Raw genomic sequence first — 24793 nt, 5'->3', positions numbered from 1 at the left:
TCTAGTCTCTTCACCTGTAACTTAGAGATGAGTCTACCTACTTCAGCAGGGTGATTATGAGTATTAAGAGAAAATCTAGTATCCAAAATATATAAAGAGTGGCGTTGTCTATTAGTGAGTGGTACACACGGCCTTGCCCTGTGACTTGCTGCTGACTGCGTGCTTGTCTTCTGAGGGTCGTCTGAGTCGCCTCCTCGCGCTCCCATTGGCCGACTTTCCTCCCGACTCCTGCATGACCTGCTGTTACAGTGAGCCGGCCGCTCCCGGCCCTTCCTCCAGCAGGACCCAGAAGTTGTCCAGAAGCAGAAGGCAGCTCTACTGTTCTGCAGAGGAGTGGGATCCCTTCAGCTATGAAGCATATATTGAACCTCTATCTCTTAGGTGTGGTGCTGACCCTGCTTTCCATCTTTGTTAGACTGATGGAGTCACTGGGAGGCTTACTGGAGAACCCACCACCTGGGAGCTCCTGGACCACCAGAGGTCAACTAGCCATCACAGAATCCCCAAGAGCCTTCCAGAACATCCATCCAGAGAGGTGTGATAAGACCTCCCTCCACCAGCTATAACCTTGGAACACTGGCCTAAACCTGTCCAGCCTGGTGTCCCAGTTCCTGGGCAGACAAGCTCAGCATCAGTGTTAGCAGAGAACTTACTAGGCCGTGGAAGGGCCCCTCCATCTGGATGCTTTTACCCTGGAAAAAGACTGTGTAATAGGCAGGTGTGAGTGGGTAGCCTATGGTTGTGGAATGGAGTGATTTCACTCTTCTCCCCAGAGTCTGCTGTGTGCTTTGATGTCCTTGGCAGCGTGGCTCTGACCTCTTAGATAAGGGCTTGTGCTGTAACTTCAGCTGTTAGGAGATGATGGTGTTTTCAGCCCTACTTCCTAAACATCTGTGAAGAGTTCCTTTGGACTTGGGTGGCTTATGGTCAATTTCTTTAGTGTTCAGCTTCTCTTGCGTGTAAGCTCCTCTGTGTGTGGGTAACAGTTAAAGAAGTGTGAGTTGGATGTAGGGAGGGGAAGATAAGAGTGTTCAATGTCCAGTTCTCACTTTTATATTTTTAAGTCTTCCAATTTAGTGTGTATGTAGTGGTCTGAAGGGGACAGTGGGATAAAGCCTTCTCAGGACATGGGCATTATAGCCACCATGTGGCTTAAGTGAATTTTTCTAATGAAATAAAATTGAATGCATTATATATATATATATAAAGGACTCTTACAATCTATACTAATAAAAGGGTAATATGCTAATTAGAGCGGATATCTTCTGGACGACCATCCGGATGTCCTTCCGGACAAAGCCGCGGTGGCTGCTGCAAAGGGCTCAGGCTCAGGCCAGCAGTGGCAGCAGCAGTGGGGTAATGGGGCTGGCGCCTTCCCCTGATCCGCCAGGTCGCCCTCCGCAGAGGGAGGCCAGACTGCGGCTTAGGCCAGGGGCCAAGGCAGAGGCAATTAGGGTTGATCAGGCTGGCAGGGGAGCAAGGTAGGGGTGATCAGACAGGCAGGCAGAAGGGTTAGGGGTGATCAGGCAGGCAGGCAGGCAAGTGGTTAGGAGCCAGCTGTCCTGGATTGTGAGAGGGTACAGGCCAGGCTGACAGACTACCCCCCCTACCCCGTGCACGAATTTCATGCACCAGGCCTCTAGTTCAACAATAAAAGGACAACAACAAAAAATGGCCAAGGGATCTGGATAGACATTTCTTTAAAGAATATATATAAATGGCCAACAAGCACATTAAAAGATGCTCGCCCTGGCCAGTGTGGCTCGGTTGACCATCATCCCGTGCACCAGGAAGTTGCTAGTTCGAATCCTGCTTAGGGCACTTGTGTGTGTTGGGGGCTCAGTCCCCAGTAGAGGCCATGTAGGAAGCAGCCAATCAATGTTGCGCTGTCACATTGATGTCTCTCTCCCTCTCCTTCTCTCTAAAAATCAATAAAAACTTATTTTTTTAAAAAAATTATGCTCAACATCATTAGTTATTAGGGAAATGGAAATCACTAATGAGCTACCACTTCACACCCACTAGAAGGCTATAATACAAAAGATGCTAATGAGGGTGTGGGGAAACTGGAAGCCTGATATACTGCTAATGAGATGTAAAATGGTGCTGCTGCTTAGGAAAACAGTCTGGCTGTTGCTCAAAAAGTTAAACAGTTACCACATAATTCAGTAATTACACACCTTAGGTATATGCCCAAGAAAAATGAAAATATACATGCCCACAAAAACTTGTGCACAGATGCTCATAGCAATATTATTCATAATAGCCATACATTGGAAACAACCCAAATGTCTACCAACAGGCGAAGAAGTAAACAAAATGCAGCACATCTATTCAACAGAATATTATTCAGATATAGTAAGGAATGAAATACTGACATCCTACAACATGGGTGAACATTAAGAACATTTTGCTAAGTTAAAGAAACCAAACACAGAAGGCCACACAAGCCCATATACATGAAAAGTCGCAATAGGCAAATCTATAGAAACTAGAGGTCCAGTGCACGAAATTCGTGCATGGGGGCGGGGGGGCGGCGGGGCGGGTGTCCCTCAGCCCAGCCTGCACCCTTTCCAATCTGGGCCCCCTCGGGTGATGTCTGACTGCCCGTTTAGACCTGATCCCACTGGGATTGGGCCTAAACAGGCAGTCGGACATCCCTCTCACAATCCAGGAAACATCCCTCTCACAATCCAGGACTGCTGGCTCCCAACCACTCGCCTGCCTGCCTGCTTGATTGCCCCTAACCGCTTCTGCCTGCCAGCCTGATCACCCCCTAACCACTCCACTGCCAGCCTGATTGATGCCTAACTGCTCCCCTGCCAGCCTGATTGACCTCAACTGCCCTCCCCTGCTGGCCCAATCACCCCTAACTGCCCTCCCCTGCAGGCCTGGTCGCCCCCAACTGCCCTCCCCTGCTGGCCTGATCGCTCACAACTGCCCTCTCCTGCCAGCCATCTTGTGGTGACCATCTTGTGACCACATGGGGGCAGCCATCTTGTGTGAGGGTGTGAGGGTCAATTTGCAAATTACCTATTTATTATATAGGATAAAGTAGGTTAGCAGTTGCCAGAGGCTGAGGAGAGGGGTTTGGAATGATGAGTGACTGCTAATAGGTGAAGGGTTTCTTTTTGGGGTCATGAAAATGTTCTAGAATTAATGGTGATGGTTATAAAACAATAAAAGCCACTGAAGTGTATACTTTAAAAGGGTGAATTTTATGGGTTGTATACTTTTTAAAAGCTTAGTGAAATAGCTTAGTTTTGTGCCTCTCATATAGTGGGTATTCAATAATGGTTAGCTATTATCTATACTTTGACTTGAATTGGCTTCCTATCAAGAGCCCACCATTGGTAGATTCCAACATGCATTTATCTTTTTAAAAAATATGTTTTTAGCCATAACCGGTTTGGCTCAGTGGATAGAGTGTCGGCCTGCAGACTGAAAGGTCTCAGGTTCAATTCCTGGTCAAGGGCATGTACCTTGGTTGTGGGCACATCCCCAGTAGGAGGTGTGCAGGAGGCAGCTGATCGATGTTTCTCTCTCATCGATGTTTCTAACTCTCTATCCCTTTCCCTTCCTCTCTGTAAAAAATCAATAAAATATATTTTTTAAAAATGTATGTTTTTATTTATTTTTGAGAGAGAGGGAGAGAGGGATAGAAACATCAATGAGAGAGAAACATAGATTGGCTGCCTCCTACACAGTCCCCACCATGGATCAAGCCCAAAACCTGGGTATGTACCCCTGGGAATTGAACTGGCGACTTCTTGGTGCATGGGTCGACACTCAGCCACTGAGCCACACCAGCTGGGTGCAACATGCATTTAATACCATTCATTTCTTCATTCAGCATCTTATTCTGAGGTGTTTCTATGTACTAGAAATTGTGCTGGATCTTTAATTTATAGAGAACGTGAAAACAGTCTTTGGTTAGGGCACATGCAGGAGGCAACCAATCAATGTGTCACTCTCACTTTGATGTTTCTCTCCCCCCGCCTCTTCTCCTCCTCTCTCCTTCCCTCCCTTCCTTCTACTCTCTCTAAAAATCAATGGAAAAATATCCTTGGGTAAGGATTAAAAACACACACATACACACACACACACAACAACAGAGAAGGTGACTTAAATGAGGTCATATTTGAGTTGAATTATAAAAGTGAATTTGGCCGAGACCGGTTTGGCTCAGTGGATAGAGCGTCGGCCTGCGACTCAAAGGTCCCGGGTTCGATTCTGGTCAAGGGCATGTACCTTGGTTGCGGGCACATCCCCAGTGGGGGATGTGCAGGAGACAGCTGATCGATGTTTCTCTCTCATCGATGTTTCTAGCTCTCTATCCCTCTCTCTTCCTCTCTGTAAAAAATCAATAAAATATATATTTTTTTAAAAGTGAATTTGGGCATTCTAGGTAGAAGGACAATATGTGTGAAGGCATGGAAGAATGGAATGTTTTGGAAAGTGCAAGACCAGGAGACAAAGTTATGTAATATAGGACAAAAGAAATACATGAATTTCATTTAATACAATAATGTGAAGTCAAATATTTCATTACCTTTTGCATGAATTGAAAACTTAAAATGGGAATAAATGGCATCAGAAATATTTAGTGACTAGAGGCCCAGTGCACGAAATTCATGCACAGGGGGAGGGGTGTGTGTCCCTCAGCCCAGCCTGCACCCTCTCTAATCTGGGACCCCTTGAGGGCAGTCGGACATCCCTCTCACAATCCAGGATTGATGGCTCCCAACTGCTTGCCTGCCTGCCTGCCTGATTGCCCCTAACTGCTTCTGCCTGCCAGCCTGATCACCCTCTAACCACTCCCCTGCCAGTCTGATTGATGCCTAACTGCTCCCCTGCCGGCCCGATTGCCCCTAACTGCCCTCCCCTGCCGGCCTGGTCACCCCAAACTGCCCTCCCCTGCTGGCCTGGTCCCCCACAACTGCCCTCCCCTGCAGGCCTGGTCCCACCAAACTGCCCTCCCCTGCCGGCCTGGTCACCCCTAACTGCCCTCCCCTGCTGGCCTGGTTGCCCCCAACTGCCCTTCCTTGCAGGCCTGGTCCCTCGCAACTTCCCTCCCCTGCTGGCCTGGTTCCCCCAACTGCCCTCCCCTGCAGGCCTGGTTCCCCCGCAACTGCCCTTCCCTGCAGGCCTGGTCACTCCTAACTGCCCTCCCCTGCAGGCCTGGTTGCCCCCAACTGCCTTCCCCTGCAGGCCTGATCGCCCACAACTACCCTCCCCTGCAGGCCTGATAGCCCACAACTGCCCTCCCCTGCTGGCCATCTTGTAGCGGTCATCTTGTGTCCACATAGGGGCGACCATCTTTGACCACATGGGGACGGCTATCTTGTGTGTTGGAGTGATGGTCAATTTGCGTATTACCTCTTTATTATATAGGATATTCATGCATTGAAAGAATTTGAAGTGCAAACTCACTTTTGTATCACACATTAATAAATAAATGAAATGTTTATTTCCTAGGAAATCCTTACACTGCAGATCAAGGCAAGGAACAATCAATACCAGGATTCACTGCAGGATCTTCAGGAACAAAGCAAAGGATGGTGCAAAAGATCTTTACAAAAGAGCCATCAGTGTCATGTGCTTTGCCTTTTAAATTTTCTCTTCTAGCCTACATATGAGTAACTTAATAATAAGTTACCTTTAAAAAATATATTTTTTTTATTGATTTCAGAGAGGAAGGGAGAAGGAAAGAGAAACATCAATGATGAGAGAGAATCATTGATTGTCTGCCTCCTGCATGCCCCCTACTGGGGATGGAGCCAGCAACTCGGGCATGTGCCCTTAACTGGAATCAAACCCAGGATCCTTCAGTCCCCAGGCAGACACTCTATCCATTGAGCCAAATCAGCTAGGGCAAGTCACCTTTTTATTCACTGAAATATATGTGATTTTCCCCCAACAGAATAGCCTATGATTATGTTATTTTTGGTCCAGTCTTATGCTTCTCACTGCCTTTCCTCCCACACCACACTAATTGGGCTACTAAGATTTACTGTAATATTTGCAACAGAGCAGATAGTACTGTCACAGCTCACTGCATACAGAAAACAGACAAGAGGAGATGGCTACAGTCCCTATCCAGAACAGAAATTCAAGGCCTGAGCTAAAGAGACATTGGGAATAGAGAGGAAGGGACAGATTTAGAAGTAGAGTGAACATCACTTCCCTATAATGGATGAGATATGAGGGTTAGGGAAGAGTTAAGGATAATTCTCTAAATCCAAAGTTTCTGGCTTGGGGAACCATGTGTATAGTGACAGCATTAACTGAGATATAGCATATATGAGAAGCAAATTTCCAGTAAATTTGAAATTAGGTATTAGTGATAAGGGAGGTCAAAAGAGAAGTTAAGATTAAAGATAGAGATTTGGAATTATTGTTATACAGAAGATAATTTAAATCATTGATTCAAATTAGGCTGTGGATGAGACAGAGATGGGAAGCATATAGAATAAGAAGAGGGCCAAGAGGGGAACCCTAATGGTCAGAGGAGATACCTAGTAATAAAAGAATGGTTTGAATAACAATTTTTCTGGAAACCTAGAGGAATGAAAAACTCAAGAAGTAAAAGGCTGGCAGTATTGTTACTTTCGGGGAGGGGAGGGGGGAAACATAAATTAGAATTGAGTATTGCCACTTCATAGAAAAATAAGGTAAGTTAGAATTGAGATTTGGCAATTTAGTAACAGGTGAATTTAGAGCAATTTCAGTGAAGTGGAGATTGAGGTCAGCCCATATTAGGTTGAAAGATGAGACAAAGAGGAAGATGGAAGTAACTTGAGAATTGATAAAACCAAGGAAAGGAGTTTTGATGGTTTTAGGTTGGAGAAGATGTAACATACTTATAGACTAAAAGGGAAAAGCAGAGGAAGGTATTGAAAACAGAGTAATGAGCGGGGGTGTTTGGGGAAAAGATGCTGGAGGAGAATGAGAGCCAGTGTTGAAGGAGGCAATAAGAGTAGATAAGGGGTGATTGCATCATTTTTAATAGAGGAAACAAAATCAAGGCCATCCACTGAAAGAGATGGGCATTGATGTGATGGGGAACTTGATGAAAAGAGTGAACATTTGGAAATATAAGAGGGAGCTGCTAAGGGGCACGTGATAGAATTGTGAGGGATAGGTCTTCATGAGGGAGGGGTTGAGTTAAGTTGCCTGCCAATGGAAAAATGTCTAGGATTGCAGCAAGTCATAGTCTGCTCATGTAGCTTCCTAACTTCCCAAAAAGGTAGGGACACAGGGGCAAAATGAATCTAAAATAGGCAGACCAGCTGGGAAAAGGGCAGGTGAAGAGATGGAGCTGGAGGGGGGATTTGGCTGCTAAGTGAAAGGAGACACTGCAAAGAAAATGTTTCAATAGGGTGTTTTTTGTTTTGTTTTTTTCCTTTCCTTTTTTTTTCAGAACAGTAAGGTCAAAATTTGTTCTTAAAGCTGGAATGGAAAAAAAACCACACAAAATAAAAACCCAAGCTAAAGCAATGACTGACATAATTTTTCCTTTTGTAGATGTACTGTTCCATTTGGAAGTCAAGGTTGGTGCCACTTAAGTGGGTTCCTGCAAGGGTTTTGTGTTTGTTTGTTTTTAAGTCTCTACATTAAAATATTACTTTATGGTTTAAGCTATGAAGTATTCCACTCCTGGATTGACTAGTGGCTTAGTTTCAAGTTAACCCTACAAAAGGCTATTTTTCCATTGATTTTATTTTATAGAGAGAGTGGGAGAGGGAAAGAGAGAGAAATATCGATGTGAGAGAAACACATTGATTGGTTGCCTCCTGCAGGAGCCTCGAGGGCCCTGGCCTGGGAGGAGCCTGCAGTCTTTTTAAAAATATATATTTTTTTATTGATTTCAGAAAGTAAAGGAGAGGGAGAAAGAGAGAGAAACATCAATGATGGGAGAGAATCATTGATTGGCCCTCGTAGGGGGGATCAAGCCTGAAACCCGGGCATGAGCCCTGACCAAGAATCAAACCCTGATGTCCTAGTTCCGTGGTCGGCAAACTATGGCTCGCGAGCCACATGCGACTCTTTGGCCCCTTGAATGTGGCTCTTCCACAAAATACCATGGCCTGGGCGAGTCTATTTTGAAGAAGTGGCGTTAGAAGAAGTTTAAGTTTAAAAATTTTGGCTCTCAAAAGAAATTACAGCCGAAACCGGTTTGGCTCGGTGGATAGAGCGTTGGTCTGCGGACTCAAGGGTCCCAGGTTCGATTCTGGTCAAGGGACATGTACATTGGTTGCGGGCACATCCCCGGTAGGGGGTGTGCAAGAGGCAGCTGATCGATGTTTCTCTCTCATCGATGTTTCTAGCTCTCTATCCCTCTCCCTTCCTCTCTGTAAAAAATCAATAAAATATATTTTTTTAAAAAAGAAATTTCAATCGTTGTACTGTTGATATTTGGCTCTGTTGACTAATGAGTTTGCCGACCACTGTCCTAGTTCATAGGTTGATGCTTAACCACTGAACCACGCTGGCCAGACAGTTGTGTGACATCCTGAATAACATGATGAAATCTCCTGACCATTCTACTGCCTCCTTCCTAGGACATTAGCCATCCCTTAATCCAGCATCTCTAGGATGTACACACATGGAAGCCATCTCAGTTATTAGATTGACTCTTATGGTATCGCAGTGCTTGTGTTCAGGTAAACCTTAGTTTACTTAACAATGGCCCCCAAGCTATTCACATAACTTTTACTACAGTATCTTACTATACTTGTTCTATTTTTTTAAATATATTTTATTGATTTTTACATAGAGGAAGGAAGAGGGATAGAGAGTTAGAAACACCCATGAGAGAGAAACATCGTTCAGCTGCCTCCTGCACACCCCCTACTGGGGATGTGCCCGCAACCAAGGTACATGCCCTTGACCGGAATCGAACCTGGGACCCTTCAGTCCGCAGGCCGATGCTCTAACCACTGAGCCAAACTGGTTAGGGCATAATTGTTCTACTTTTTAAATTATTGGTAATCTCTTCCTGTGCCTAACTTATAAATTAAACTTTATCATAGGTATGTATGTATAGGAAAAACAGTATATATAGGGTTCAGTACTATCTGTGGTTTCAGGCATCCTCTGATATCTTTCTGTCTTAGATAATTGTAGATTCACATGTGGTTGTAAGAAATCATACAGAACAATCCTGTGTACACACCCCCAGTTTCCCCCCGTCAGCCACTCCATGTTGACATGATTAGTCTGTAGTTTTTGCAACCCACTGACTCCAGATTGAACTATGATGTTTCCAATGGGCCTGGTATTGGTTTTGTGACATTTTCTTCCCTTTTGGCTCATAATGGCCATATCCACTAAGCACTTAGTATTTAACAATATCAGGGCTAATTTTAAATTAGTACAAGTTTGATATTGCTATATTGACTGTTCCAGAGCCTCTTAATTGGCAATCTTGCCTTGACATTTGGAAAGGGATAATCAAATATTAAGAAAAGGGATCTAGAACCTGAATGAACCTAATGTAGTATTGTCATGAAGACTTTAATAAGATTTAATTTGATTCCAAGTTAAAAAATGAGTCAAGACTGCCTGGCCTGCGTGGCTCAGTAGTTGAGCATTGACCTATGAACCAGGAGGTCATGGTTCAATTCCCGGTCAGGTCACATGCCCGGGTTGCGGGCTCCATCCCTAATAGAGAGTGTGCAGGAGGCAGCTGATCAATGATTCTCTCATCATGAATGTTTCTATTTCTCTCTTCCTCTTCCTTCCTCTCTCTCCCTCTTCCTTCCTCTCTCTGAAATCAAATTTTAAAAAATGAGTCAAGATTGAAATGGTCGGTCTAGAGTTTTTTTACTTACATTAGAGTGATTTTCCCACTCCAGCCCTACACCTCCTGAACCTGATAAGCTCCTTCAGAAAATAGCTATGTTCTCTATGTGCAATCAGTTCTGTTCTTTTTCTTCATATGCCGAAGTAATGAACTCCTTTCCCCAAAAAATGATCTTATAAGAAGCTCTTATTTCTCTACATGTTCTCTGCTTAAATCCTCTATAACATCTTTGGGATTCTGCATTTTACATCAGCTCAATCTGACTAGACCCCTCTTGAGTTTATCCCTCCTGTCTCCTGGTGCATCACAGCTGGTCTCCCAGCCTTACCTCCTGGGCACTGGCATTTGGGGGTGCTTCCATGTCCACATTTGCACGGACATTGACCCTGCTCTCCTGCTTCTTAGCTTTCTGTGCTCATCTGACTCCAGTGTCTGCTGGGCATGCCACTCCTTATCTTTGTCTTCTCTTCCACTTGTCTCCTCAATGTTGCTGTTCCCAGGATTCTGACTTGGACTCTCTCCACTAGTAACCTGTGTCCTCTCTCTACATGATCTCATGATTTTCCATGACTTCAACTGATAATGGTGAGAATGTTTTGGGGTTTCTTTTCCTAAAGGTCTCTAAAATCAGGAGTAGAGAAGAGGCAAAATGTGGGTGCCCAGCCCAGAGCGATGTGGAGAGGGCTGTGGCTGGGGTTCTGCAGAGGCACCTACCGTTTTCCCCCCTTGGTATACCTGAGGAGCACCGGTGGGGAAGTGGGTGCCATGTCTGCCCTGGCCCCCAAGAATGGCCCCCTGGGCCTGTCTCCAAAAAAGGTTGGTGATGACATCGCCAAAGCAACCGGTGATTGGAAGGGTCTGAGGATTACAGTGAGTGATCATTCAGAACAGATAGGCCCAGATTGAGGTAGTGCCTTCTGCCTCTGCCCTGATCATCAAAACCCTAAAAACATCGCCAAGAGACAGAAAGAAGAAGAAGAAAAAAAAAGACATTAAGCACAATAGAAATAAGCACTTTTGATGAGATTGTCAGCATTGCCAGACAGATGCAGCACTGATTTTTAGCTAGAGAACTCTCTGGAACCGTTAAAGAGATCCTGGGGACTGCCCAGTCTGTGGCTGCCACCCTCATGTCATCATAGATGCTATCAACAGTGGTGCAGTGGAATGCCGGGCTAGTTAAGAACTATAAAGGAAAATGTTTCCATTAAAGATTATTTGACAGCCAAAAAGTAGCCAAAACCGGTTTGGCTCAGTGGATAGAGCATCGGCCTGCGGACTCAAGGGTCCCGGGTTCGATTCCTGTCAAGGGAATGTACCTTGGTTGCGGGCACATCCCCAGTGGGGGGGTGTGCAGGAGGCAGCTGATCAATGTTTCTCTCTCATCGGTGTTTCTAACTCTCTATCCCTCTCCCTTCCTCTCTGTAAAAAATCAATAAAATATATTTTAAAAATTGTTTAAAAAAAAAAAGATTATTTGACAGCCAAAAAGTAAAATAAAATCAATAAAATAAAATCAGGAGAAATGTCTCTTGAAAATACTATGGAATTTAGGGGAAACTTACCTAAAAGCAAAATATTCAACCTAGACAGCCCAAATAACACAGGGATTGGACATTGTATAGCAAAGGGTAGCTGATCTAGATGAGAAAAATAATTCAGAGACTGATTGGAAGTATCTGAGTTTACTTTCTAAATACTCTGAAGGAAAATGGAGAGTGTGAACTGTTTTCTAAAAAGATGTGGGGTGACAGCATGCAAGGTTTCCCATGCACATCTCTCACTGACCTACACTGACAGTCCTCTTTGGAGGGTAAAATGCATGGTTGAAGAGTAGAATCTTTGTTAAGCATAAGACTTGGAAGCACCAGGAAATATGAATGTTTAGAAAGAACTCAGCACTTTGCTTTAAAAAAAAACCATTCTGATGCCAAACACCTGCCCTGACCACCTTGCAACACACACACACACACACACACACACACACACACACACACACACACACAGTGTATGTGGCTTATACAAGAGGGAGCAGGAAAACAAAATAAAGCTTCCTTGCCCTGGCCAGTTGCTCAGTGGTTAGAGCATCAGCCCTCGGACTGAAGGGTCTCGGGTTCAATTCTGGTCAAGAGCACGTACCTTGGTTGTAGGCTGAATGAATCCCTGGCCCCGTCAGGTAGCATGTGGGAGGCAACCAATCAATATGTCTCTCTCACATTGATGTTTTTCTCCCTATCTCTTCTCTCCCTTCCACTCTCTCTAAAAATCAATTTTAAAAAATACTTCTGGGGTGATGATTAACAAACAAACAAAAAATTTCAAATCACTAAATTGAGTTCATCCCCTTTCTTCATAGCTTAGCCAAACGAGAATGTTCTATTTCAATTATATTTTGCAAATTGACTTTAAATCAGACACTCCCGAAAAAAATATCTTTCTTGAGAAACCAAGATGGTGGCATAGATAAACACCTGAAATTGCTGCCTCGCACAACCACTTCAAAACTACAACTAAAAGACAAAGCGGACATCATCCAGAACCACAGGAAGGCTGGCTGAGTGGAAATTCTACAACTAGAAGGAAAGAGGAAAGCACACTGAGACTCAGAGGAGCTGCGGAAGTAAGGTGCAGAGGTAGGGAGGCACGTGCGGGGGAAGGGCTGGCAACTGAGGATGCAGTTGTCTTTCTCAATCAGGAGGGAGACACAAGCTCCCGACTGCTCTGAACTCCAGTTCCAGGAGAGGTTCTGAGGACCCAGACTCATACGGGGAGAAACTGGACTGTCTGGCATCGAATGGAACTCGAGGGTGGCTTTCTCTCAGAAGTGCTTGCAGTGATTACCGAGGGACACTGAGACACAGGGGCCTATTAGGGCAGGGCTGAGGATCAGCCATTGCTGTTTGCTCCGCCCTGTGGATTCCCTGAGACCCCGCCCCACCCAATTTACAACCCCACCCCAGCTGTGCGCAGAGGCTTTTGCATATGAATGGCCTGGCCTTTTGCAATCTAAAATTACCTAACAAACTGAAGCTGGGTCAGAGAGACCCAGAACATCCAAAAGAAGGCCCAAGGCCCCACAGCAGCTTGCATTGCTTCACAGCTGGGCCTCATCTGGGCACCTCCAAACCCCAAACAAAGAAGAGGAATCTGCAGATCTCTCCATAACTCCTGCTGGGTGGCCTCAGGCAGAGGCTAAATTAGCACCTCCTTAGAGATCCAAGAGCCAGTGTACCCAGTGGTCAGAGTGGGACCATTCAGATTACAACTCCTCAGATCCATAAGGGACACACTCAGGGGGCAGACACAGTGAGCACCAAAGCCCCACTGAAGCAAGTCTTGCCCCATAAGGTTGTCTCCAGCACAGAAGTTCTCCCATCATAGACACAACTGATCCTCACAGCCAATTGGCCTGGAGGTCATTTCCTCCCAGTGATACCAACAACAATCAAGGCTTAACTACAATAAGACTGTGCACACTGTCCACAAGTGGGGTGCACCAAGAGAGTCCACCTCAGGTAATTGGGGAGGCTGAGCCACTGGGCCCTATGAGACACCTAGCATACAAAGCCACTCTATCAATACAGGGAAGCAGCCAAAATGCGGAGACAAAGAAACAGGTCACAAATGACAGAAATGGAGGAAAACAAACTACTGGATATAGAGTTCAAAACCACGGTTATAAGGTTTTTCAAGAATTTTCTAGAAACCGCTGATAAATTTAGTGAGACCCTTGAGGATATGAAAAAGAACCAATTAGAAATTAAGCATACACTGACTGAAATAAAGAATAATATACAAAGATCCAACAGCAGACTAGAGGAACGCAAGAATCAAGTCAAAGATTTGAAATACGAAGAAGCAAAAAACACCCAACCAGAAAAGCAAAAAGAAAAAAGAATCCAAAAATATGAAGATAGTATAAGGAGCCTCTGGGACAACTTCAAGCATACCAACATCCGAATTATGGGGGTGCCAGAAGAAGAGAGAGAGCAAGATATTGAAAACCTATTTGAAGAAATAATGACAGAAAACTTCCCCGACCTGGTGAAAGAAATAGACTTACAAGTCCAGGAAGCGCAGAGAACCCCAAACAAAAGGAATCCAAAGAGGACCACACCAAGACACATCATAATTAAAATGCCAAGACCAAAAGACAAAGAGAGAATCTTAAAAGCAGCAAGAGAAAAACAGTTATCTACAAGGGAGTACCCATACGACTGTCAGCTGATTTCTCAACAGAAACTATGCTGGCCAGAAGGGAGTGGCAAGAAATATTCAAAGTGCTGAATAGCAAGAACCTACAACCAAGATTACTCTACCCAGCAAAGCTATCATTCAGAATTGAAGGTCAGATAAAGAGCTTCACAGATAAGAAAAAGCTAAAGGAGTTCATCACTGCCAAACGAGCATTATATGAAATGCTGAAGAGTATTCTGTAAGAAGAGGAAGAAGAAGAAAAAGGTAAAGATAAAAATTATGAACAACAAATACATATCTATCAACAAGTGAATCTAAAAATCAAGTGAATAAAAAACCTGATGAACAGAATAAACTGGTGAATATAATAGAATCAGGGGCATAGAAAAGGGAGTGGACTGACAATTCTTGGGGGAAAGGGGGTGTGGGGGGTGCAGGAAGAAACTGGACAAAAATCGTACACCTATGGATGAGGACAGTGGGGGCGGGGGGGGGGGTAAGGGCACAGGGTGGGGTGGGAACCTGGTGGAGGGGAGCTATGGAGGGGAAAAAAGAGGAACAACTGTAATAATCTGAACAATAAAGATTTATTAAAAATAAAAATAAATCAGACACTCCCACTTGGCACTCAGTGTTGACCTAGGGAGGAGATGAGAGCCACTTTCATTGCTGACAGGGTCAGAAACCATTCTTGTCGGGACCCTAACCCCTTCTCAGTCCTGACAGCCTCAGCGTTAGTGAGGTTTGCAGCCTGCAGAGGGCGTTAAAAGTGAAGAGCAATGTTGCTTTTTCTTTTTCCCTCTCCAGGGCCAAGTTAAATTCCGGACAACCACATACAGTGGGGATTTTTGTTTTCTTTCTTCCATCCCCAGTCCGGGTGGCGGCAGAGCTCAAAGAGTAGTCTGTTCTGGGGAAAAGACGGCGTCTGCCTCTCTCCCAAACCAGCCCTGATCAAATCCCAAGCAGCCGGTCCTTAGATAACAAGACTGAGAAACCCGAAACCAACAGCTCTGACTCTCATCAGTGCCCAGCATCACCGTCTGGAAACCGAGACATGTTGCTGAGATGCCACAGTGATTGAGTGTTAAGTGGCATGGCTGGGGTTCTCTCACTGGAGTTTATAGCCTGGACCTATGAACTTAGACAAAGAAGGTTTTCAAAAAGTCTGTATTGGGTTTGAGCACTTGAGCTGTTTTGTGGCACTCTGCACATGTACTGGCCTTTAGGATCATTGTTCTCCCTTAGCAAAGCCATGAGGTAGGTTAATCCAGCCTTGCTGTCCACTGGGCGGGTTGCCTGCAGCCATCCCAGCAGGTGAGTGCATTCAACTGTGTTTGAGGCAAGGGAAGGAACATCCACGCTCCGTTTCTGCTTTATTAGGGGAAGGCATCCTTAAATGAATGGGCTCTAGAAGAGGCAGAGCCTCATATGAATGGGGAAAAAGAACATTTTCCATGATTACGGATTACAGAATGTAGAACCGACAAGCCCTATTAGGGAATGGAGAAGTTGTGAAGTCAGAGGCCTAGAGACCTACAGCTTATCCTGAAAATGCTGAGAACACCCTCAGTGCTACAGAAGGTGGTGCCAGAGAGCTAAGACATGCAAGCAAGCTGCCCCTGAGTCCACCATCTGTGCAGCCTCACAAAGGAGAGTATGTGTACAACTGTGTGTCTTTGTACTTGTGGGGACCAAGCTTGTGGGATGTATTCTTGGGAGAAAAGAAGGAAATACCAAGAGTTCACTCAAAAGTATGGGCACTAAGGACCAAGGGCCTGGAGCTGTGGTGAGCCTCACAGCTTCTAACAAACAGGTGCCAGGACTTGGGAAGCTCCTCTGAGTTGTGGGTCTTATGCCTTAGCTTCAGCTGCAAGCCCTTCACCATTATTTGTAGGGTGCAAACAGGAGAGGGTGTCTTTCTAGAGAAGGGTGAGAATGATATTTTAGTGGGGTTTACTGGTCAGAGAGAGGAGGGGCTTCAGGGAAGGCTCATTTAGCCTTTGTCTCAGCACCATTTAATGAACAAGCAAGAGTGCTATTCACCCTTTCTCTTCGTAGGTCTCCCAGCAACAAAGCAAACCTAAGTGGAGGGAAAGAATTGGTTATTACTCCGTTGAAAATCCCACAAGTCAAAGTGAATTTTTGACTTGGATAATTGTCTACTGACTTGATGGGGAATCCTTTACCCTGGGGGAGGAAGACAGGAAGAGAGATGGTAATAATTAGAGGCTCTCACACTGCAGACTGGAAAAAGAAGCAAGACCTATCCACAGATGCCAAACTTAAGCTTCAAAGCATATAGTTCTGGTCTGCGTCATCTCGCTTGAGGATCATATCAACAACTTGTTTGCATGGGAGAAAGATGAAGTCCTAAGCTCTCAGTAGGTGAATTGCCTGGGATCTTTTCTACCCAATGTGCTTTGTTCTGACCCTTCAGCATATCATCTCTGCCCCTCTTTATCTTTTCTTTGACTCTCCACGATGCAATCTTGCACATAATCTTCTATAGGGATGGTAAATTGTTATTTGTTTCCCTAACTAGTATGCAAATATTTAGGACTGCAGATGGTCTAACCACAAAGAAACTTCTTTTCTTTAATATGACCTTTCTCCTTTCTTTCCTATTGATTCAAGAAATCTCATTCCAGCTCCCTGACTTACCCACCTCCCTCTCCCTTGCACAAGCTCACTGGTGACTCTAGGTTTGGCACCATTTCCTTAAAACTAAACCTTTACTATATATATATATATATATATATTAATCCTCACCCAAGGATATTTTTTCCATTGGTTTTTAGAGTGGAAGGGATAGGGGGAGACAGAGAGAAACACTGATGTGAGAGAGACACATTAATTGGTTGCCCCTTGCATGCCCCCCAGGGGTGCAGGGATCAATCCTGCAACCAAGTAGTAACCTTGACCGGAATGGAATCTGGGACCCTTCAATCTGCAGGCTGACATTCCAACCACTGAGTCAAACTGGCTAGTGCTTAAGTATATTTTTATTGACTTCAGAGAAGAAGGGAGAGGGAGAGAGAGATAGAAACACCAACGATGAAAGAGAATCATTGATTGGCCACCTCCTGCATGGCCCACACTAGAGATTGAGCCCGCAACCCAGACATGTACCCTGATGGGAATCGAACCATGACCTCCTGGTTCATAGGTTGATGCTCAATCACTGAGCCATGCTGGCCGAGCTAAACCTCTACTTTCTTGGCTGCAATGTCCTGTTTGGGTTTGATTGTGCTTTGAGCACACAGGTGAATGAACCCCTTTTGTTCGGTAACAATGGAGAAAGTAAGGCTTGGTCAGAGCTCATAAAACTCCATCATCCAGACAGATGGACTCATGGAAGGAAGGAATAGGAAAAAAGACCTTTTCAGTAGAGAGCAAAGCAGGCAGCATTGATGGGGTGGGGGCGGGGGGCAGGGGAGGAAGAGAAGAATTGTCATGTGGCTGGATGAGTTATAGATGTGCTGAGAGTGAGCTCAGAGTTTCCAGGTGAACTTCCAGGGAAACAACATGTGTAAAGAAAAAAAAAAAAAGCACTGGATCTGAAGTTAGGAAGCCTGAGTTTAAGTCCCATATAAGATACAGGTTACTGACATAACTTTTTAAAAAATTGATTTTTAGAGAGAAAAGAAGAGAGTGGGAGAGAAGAACATCGACATGTGAGTGTAACATTGATTGACTGCCTCTTGCACATACCCCAACTGCGGATCAAACTGCAACCTGGGCATGTGCCCTGACCAGGAATCCAACCAGCGACTTTTCGGTGGAGGGATGATGCCCAACCAACTGAACCACACCAGCCAGGGCATTTGAGCAAGTTATTTAAAATCTCTAAGCCCATTTTCTTATCTGTAAAAGGAAATCAATGAAACCTGCAACTTTTGGTATGAATGATTTACATGTGTTTCAGTGGTTAGAACATCAGCCTGCATACCAAAGGGTCCTGGGTTTGATTCCCAGTCAAGGACATGTGCCTGAGTTGCAGGGTCAATGGTTCTTGTTGGGGCACATATGAGAGGCAACCAATCGGTATGTCTTTTTCACATTGATGTTTCTCCCTTACACTCTCTTAAAAAACAAAAACAAAAAAACCCAATAGGAAAAAAATATCCTTGGGTGAGGATTAACAACAGAAAGGGAGAGAGAGAGAGAGAGAGAGAGAGAGAGAGAGAGAGAGAGAGAGAGAGAGAGAGAGAGAGAGAGAGAGAAAGAGAAAGGGAGAAAGAGAGACACAGCAAATAAATACTTGCCAAGAGGACCATGACCATAGCACTTGGGATAGCTTTAGCACTATTCTTTCTCTCTTAGAAATTCTTTGAAAGGAATTCAATCCTCCCATGCCTCAGTCTAAAACATTGGCTTAGTGATGGCCCAGAGATCCTCATTGAGTTATTATCAGACTTTCCACTACCAAGATATCCCCATGAGATACATTTGAATAGCTGAGAGGCTCCTGAAGTAAAAAAGAGAAGAGAAAGAAGGTCTGTGTGGGCATAAGGGATTATGGCCAAAGAAGGAGACCTCTGCATACAATGGAAAGAAGACCAGAGGCTAAAGATCTGGTTCTAGTTCTGATCCCATCATTCACTGGTCATGTGAACTTGGTGCAGGTTATCTTAAGAAATGGAGGCTTCTGAAGTTTGTTTGCTATTCTCATTTGGTTGTGAGAAATAAAACACGTGATATAGATGTAAAAATGCTCAGTGAGCTCAAATGTGTCACATTATAACACGGACATCAGGTTTTAGGAAATGGGAAGGATGCTGGGCTCATAGAGTTACTTATATTCTGATATCCACATAGACCAGAATAAAAAGTGCTCTGGATACAAGACTTCTGCTACCATACCTAATGGTCACTGGACACCTTTCCCTTTGAATTCTCTACAAACCAGAATTTTCTGGTACCTCAGCTAGCCTTGGCCCATTTTAGAAAGCTTCGCTTGACCTCTCTAACAAAGCCTCTGTAATTTTGGAGAAGAACCTTTGTGGTTTGACCTGCCATCTTTGTGGTTTGACCTGACTCTGGCATTCTTGATAAGCCAAAGACCAGAGCCCATCCCATCAGCTTTACAGATGACATGATAAAAATTCTTCTTTCTCATCAGGTGTGATTTCTACAATGACCCTGGGCCATTCTGAGTCAGGTGGTAGGGCTATAGTGGGAGAGCAAAAGGACAGTGAAAATCATCGGAACGACCAGTGAGTGTACAGTTAACTTGACACGACAAAGAACAGACATTGGTGGTAATATTATGCCACCAAAATTTGTCACCATGAATACCTCCACCCACATGCTTATCTCTGGACCTGAGGAGGATGACAGCTAGGACTGAGCATAGAATTTGAGTCTCAAAAGTCCAGATCCTCTGCTGCTGTGAAATCACTAGGAGTCAAAAAAGGATTTGGAGCAAGCAGTCTGAACACAAAATCTGCATGTGAGGGCTATCTTAGTGCTGAGGAGGCAACCATAACAGGAAAGAAAAGAAAAGAGGGAAAGAGTAGACCCACAAGAAATGGTCTGTTCAAGGCTCCCCCTGAGTGCTGCTTCGGCTGCTCTGCACTCGCTTTGAGCTCAGGACTCCTGTTAAGCCAGTGTCCCAGTTTCCATCATCTACTGGTACCTCACCAGCTGTGATGAGATGTTCTCTGACATCTACAAGATCTGGGAGATCAGGCTGTCTGAAAGTGGAGTGGACGATGGTCAGTAGGACAGAGGGTAACATGGATGACTCACCCATTGGTGGAAATGCCTCCACTAAAGGCCCCAAGGGTGAAGGTACTGAAAGCACAGTCATCACTGTATTGATCTCGTCAAGAACCATCCTTTGCAGGAAATCTACTTCACAAAAGACCAGCTTACAAGAAATATATAGAAGATGACATGAAATCCATCAAAGGGACACTTGGAGAACAGAGACCAGAAAGAGCAAAGTCTTTTCAGGGGCTTCAGAACAAATCAAGCACATCCTTGCTAATTTCAAAAACGACCAGTGCTGTGGCTCAGTGGTTGAACATTGACCAATGAACCAGAGGTCATGATTCAATTCCTGGTCAGGGCACATGCCTGGGTTGAGGGCTTGATCCCCAGGAGGGGGCATGCAGGAAGCAGCCAATCAATGATTCTCATCATTGGTGTTTCTATCTCTCTCTCCCTCTCCCTTCCTCTCTGTGAAATCAATAAACAAACAAACAAACAAACAAAAACTACTAGTGCTTTATTGGTGAAAACTTGAATTCATATGGCAAGGTTGCTCTGCTGGACCACCATGAGGATGGTCTGATCCCATATATGATTTTCTATAAGGATGGTTTAGAAATGGAAACATGTTACCAAATTTGGCAATTTGAATCTATCATCTGTCATCATATCTGGCTGCTGCTTTTCATCTGCACACCTGGACTAGGACAAATGGATTGATGTTATCTTGAGATCTTCATTTCTTTTGACCTTGATTTATTTGTAGTGGAGGCATTGTTTTAAGAAAAATATGTCATGTAGTTTGTCTAAAAAGAAAATGCAGGAGAAACCAAGATGGTGGCATAGGTAAACACCTGAACTTGCTGTCTCGCACAACCACTTCAAAACTACAACTAAAAGACAAAACGGACATCATCCAGAACCACAGGAAGGCTGGCTGAGTGGAAATTCTACAACTAGAAGGAAAAAGAAAAGCACACTGAACTCAGAGGAGGTGCGGAAGTAAAGTGCAGAGGTATGGAGGGGTGAGTGCGGAAAGGACTGGCATGTGAGGATGCGGTTGTCTTTTTCAATCGAGAGGGAGCCACCAGCTCCCGACTGCTCTGACCTCCAGTTCCGGGTGAGATTCTGAGGACCCAGACTCATACGGGGAGAAACTGGACTGTCTGTCATTGGGCTGGAACACGAGGGCGGCTTTTTCTCAGAGGTCTTTGCAGCGATTACCACAGGACACTGAGACCTGGGGGCATCTTAGGGCAGGGCTGAAGGTCAGCCATTGCTGTTTGCTCCGCACTGTTGATTCCCTGAGACCCCACCCAACCCAATTTACAACCCCACCCCAGCTGTGAGCAGAGGCTTTTGCATATGAATGGCCTGGCACTTTGCAATCTAAAATTACCTAAAAAACTGCAGCTGGGTCAGAGAGACCCAGAACATCCAAAAGAAGGCCCAAGACTCCACAGCAGCTTGCATTGCTTCACAGCTGGGCCTCATCTGGGCACCTCCAAACCCCAAACAAAGAAGAGGAATCTGCATATCTCTCTATAGCTCCTGCTGGGTGGCCTCAAGCAGAGCTAAATTTGCACCTCCTTGGAGATCCAAGAGCCAGTGTACCCAGTGGTCAGAGTGGGACCATCCAGGTTACAACTCCTCAGATCCATAAGGGACATACTCAGGGGGCAGACACAGTGAGCTCCAAAGCCCCACTGAAGCAAGTCTTGCCCCATAAGGTTGTCTCCAGCACAGAAGTTCTCCCATCATAGACACAACTGATCCTCACAGCCAATTGGCCTGGAGGTCATTTCCTCCCAGTGATACCAACAACAATCAAGACTTAACTACAACAAGACTGTGCACACAGCCCACAAAGGGGTGCACCAAATGAGTCCACCTCAGGTAACTGGGGAGGCTGAGCCACTGGGCCCTATGAAACACCTAGCACACAAAGCCACTCTATCAATACAGGGAAGCAGCCAAAATGTGGAGACAAAGAAACAGGTCACAAATGACAGAAATGGAGGAAAGCAAACTACTGGATATAGAGTTCAAAACCACGGTTATAAGGTTTTTCAAGAATTTTCTAGAAACCGCCGATAAATTTAGTGAGACCCTTGAGGATATGAAAAAGGACCAACTAGAAATTAAACATACACTGACTGAAATAAAGAATAATATACAAAGATCCAACAGCAGACTAGAGGATCACAAGAATCAAGTCAAAGATTTGAAATACGAAGAAGCAAAAAACACCCAACCAGAAAAGCAAAAAGAAAAAAGAATCCAAAAATATGAAGATAGTGTAAGGAGCCTCTGGGACAACTTCAAGTGTACCAACATCCGAATTATGGGGATGCCAGAAGAAGAGAGAGAGAGCAAGACATTGAAAACCTATTTGAAGAAATAATGACAGAAAACTTCCCCGACCTGGTGAAAGAAATAGACTTACAAGTCCAGGAAGCGCAGAGAACCCCAAACAAAGAGGACCACACCAAGACACATCATAATTAAAATGCCAAGAGCAAAAGACAAAGAGAGAATATTAAAAGCAGCAAGAGAAAAACAGTTAGTTACCTACAAGGGAGTACCCATACGAATGTCAGCTGATTTCTCAACAGAAACTATGCAGGCCAGAAGGGAGTGGCAAGAAATATTCAAAGTGCTGAATAGCAAGAACCTACAACCAAGAGTACTCTACCCAGCAAAGCTATCATTCAGAATTGAAGGTCAGATAAAGAGCTTCACAGATAAGAAAAAGCTAAAGGAGTTCATCACTGCCAAACGAGCATTATATGAAATGCTGAAGAGTATTCTGTAAGAAGAGGAAGAAGAAGAAAAAGGTAAAGATAAAAATTATGAACAACAAATACATATCTATCAACAAGTGAATCTAAAAATCAAGTGAATAAAAAATCTGATGAACAGAATAAACTGGTGAATATAATAGAATCAGGGGCATAGAAAAGGAGTGGACTGACAATTCTTGGGGGAAAGGGGGTGTGGGGGTGCGGGAAGAGACGGGACAAAAATCGTACACCTATGGATGAGGACAGCGGGGGGGGTAATGTCAGAGGGTGGGGTGGGAACTGGGTGGAGGGGAGTTATGGGGGGAAAAAAGAGGAACAACTGTAATAATCTGAACAATAAAGATTTATTTATTTATTTTTTAAATATTTTTAATTGATTTTTTTACAGAGAGGAAGGGAGAGGTGATAGAGAGTTAGAAACATCGATGAGAGAGAAACATCGATCAGCTGCCTCCTGCACACCCCCCAATGGGGATGTGCCCGCAACCAAGGTACATGCCCTTGCCCGGAATCGAACCTGGGACCCTTTAGTCCGCAGGCCGACGCTCTATCCACTGAGCCAAACCGGTTTTGGCAAGATTTATTTTAAAAAAAGAAAATACATTTAAACTAATAAATAAGTAAATAAATAAATAAATCCTATCTAATAAAAGCATAATATGCAAAATGACCATCACTCCAACACACAAGATGGCCGCCCCCATGTGGTCAAAGATGGCTGCCCCCATGTGGACACAAGATGGCCACCAAAAGATGGCCTGCAGGGGAGGGCAGTTAGGAGGGACCAGGCCTGCAGGGGAGGGCAGTTGGGGGCGACTGGGCCTGCAGGGGAGGGCAGTTAGGGGTGACTGGGCATGCAGGAGAGGGCAGCTGGAGGAGACCAGTCCTGCAGGGGAGGGCAGTTAGGGGTGACTGGGCCTGCAGGGGAGGGCAGTTGGGGGGGACCAGGCCTATAGGGGAGGGCAGTTAGGGGTGACTGGGCCTGCAGGGGAGGGCAGTTGGGGTGGACCATGCCTGCAGAGGAGTGCAGTTGGGGGCAACCAGGCCTTCAGGGGAGGGTAATTGGGGGGACCAGGCCTGCAGGGGAGGGCAGTTGGGACCAGGCCTGCAGGGGAGAGCAGTTGTGGGTGATCAGGCCAGCAGGAGAGGGCAGTTAGGGGTGACCGGGCCTGCAGGGGAGGACAGTTGGGAGGGACCAGTCCTGCAGGGGAGGGCAGTTAGGGGTGACTGGGTCTGCAGGGGAGGGCAGTTGGGGTGACCAGGCCTTCAGGGGAGGGCAGTTGTGGGGAACCAGGCCTGCAGGGCAGGGCAGTTGGGGGCAACCAGGCCTTCAGGGGAGGGTATTTGGGGGGACCAGGCCTGCAGGGGTGGGCAGTTGGGGGGGCCAGGTCGGCAGGGGAGGGCAGTTGGGAGGACCAGGCCTGCAGGGGAGAGCAGTTGGGGTGACCAGACGTGCAGGGGAGGGCAGTTGGTGGGGACCAGGCCTGAAGGGGAGGGCAGTTGGTGATGACCAGGCCAGCAGGGGAAGGTAGTTAGGGGCAACCAGGCTGGCAAGGGAGGGCAGTTAGGGTTGACCAGGCCAGCAGGGGAGGGCAGTTGGGGGTAACCAAGCCTGCAGGGGAGGACAGTTAGGGGCGACCTGGTTGGCAGGGAGGGCAGTTAGGGGCAATTGGGCTGGAAGGGGAGCAGTTAGGTGACAATCAGGCAGGCAGGGGAGTGATTAGGGGGTGATCAGGCTGGGAGGTAGAAGCGGTTAGGGGCAATCAGGCAGGCAGGCAGGCAGGCAAGTGGTTGGGAGCCAGCAGTCCTGGATTGTGAGAGGTATGTCCGACTGCCCGTTTAGGCCGGATCCCACTAGGATCGGGCCTAAATGGGCAGTCGAACATCCCTCGAGGGGTCCCAGATTGGAGAGGGTGCAGGCTGGGCTGAGAGTCACCTCTGCCCCCATGCACAAATTTCATGCACCGGGCCTCTAGTAAGGCTATAACAAGTGATGAGGAAGGCACAGAATTGGAAGATCTAAAGTGATTGCTTTTCTTTTCTGAATTTCTTTGGAATTCACTTTTTGGACCAGAAGCTCAGCCTTTAAAGTGTCAGATTTGTTTTTCTGTGGGATATATTTTCTCCTCAACTAATGTGGCATGTTCTGTTTTACATCTCTCCTAGTTTCCACATAATAGATACTTCAAGGGTTTGGCTGATTGAAGTGATTGCATATGTTCTCTTGGGGGAGTGGGGGGTAGTCTTGAGGCCTATTTCCATGACAAAA

The 24793-nt window shown here is 45.5% G+C and overlaps 2 pseudogenes; both read left to right on the top strand.

Moving 5' to 3' along the window:
• The first annotated feature begins 219 nt into the window (after positions 1–219).
• On the top strand, positions 220–566 carry LOC114226987 (hypoxia-inducible lipid droplet-associated protein-like; annotated as a pseudogene).
• Positions 567–10573: 10007 nt separating this feature from the next.
• LOC103303667 (translationally-controlled tumor protein-like) lies at positions 10574–20440 on the top strand (annotated as a pseudogene).
• Positions 20441–24793: the final 4353 nt, after the last annotated feature.

The sequence above is a fragment of the Eptesicus fuscus genome, chromosome 7, assembly GCF_027574615.1.
Source record: "Eptesicus fuscus isolate TK198812 chromosome 7, DD_ASM_mEF_20220401, whole genome shotgun sequence".
Taxonomy (NCBI): Eukaryota; Metazoa; Chordata; class Mammalia; order Chiroptera; family Vespertilionidae; genus Eptesicus; species Eptesicus fuscus.
The sequence above is the reverse complement of the archived record's forward strand: the minus strand, read 5'-3'. Positions and strand labels throughout refer to the sequence as shown.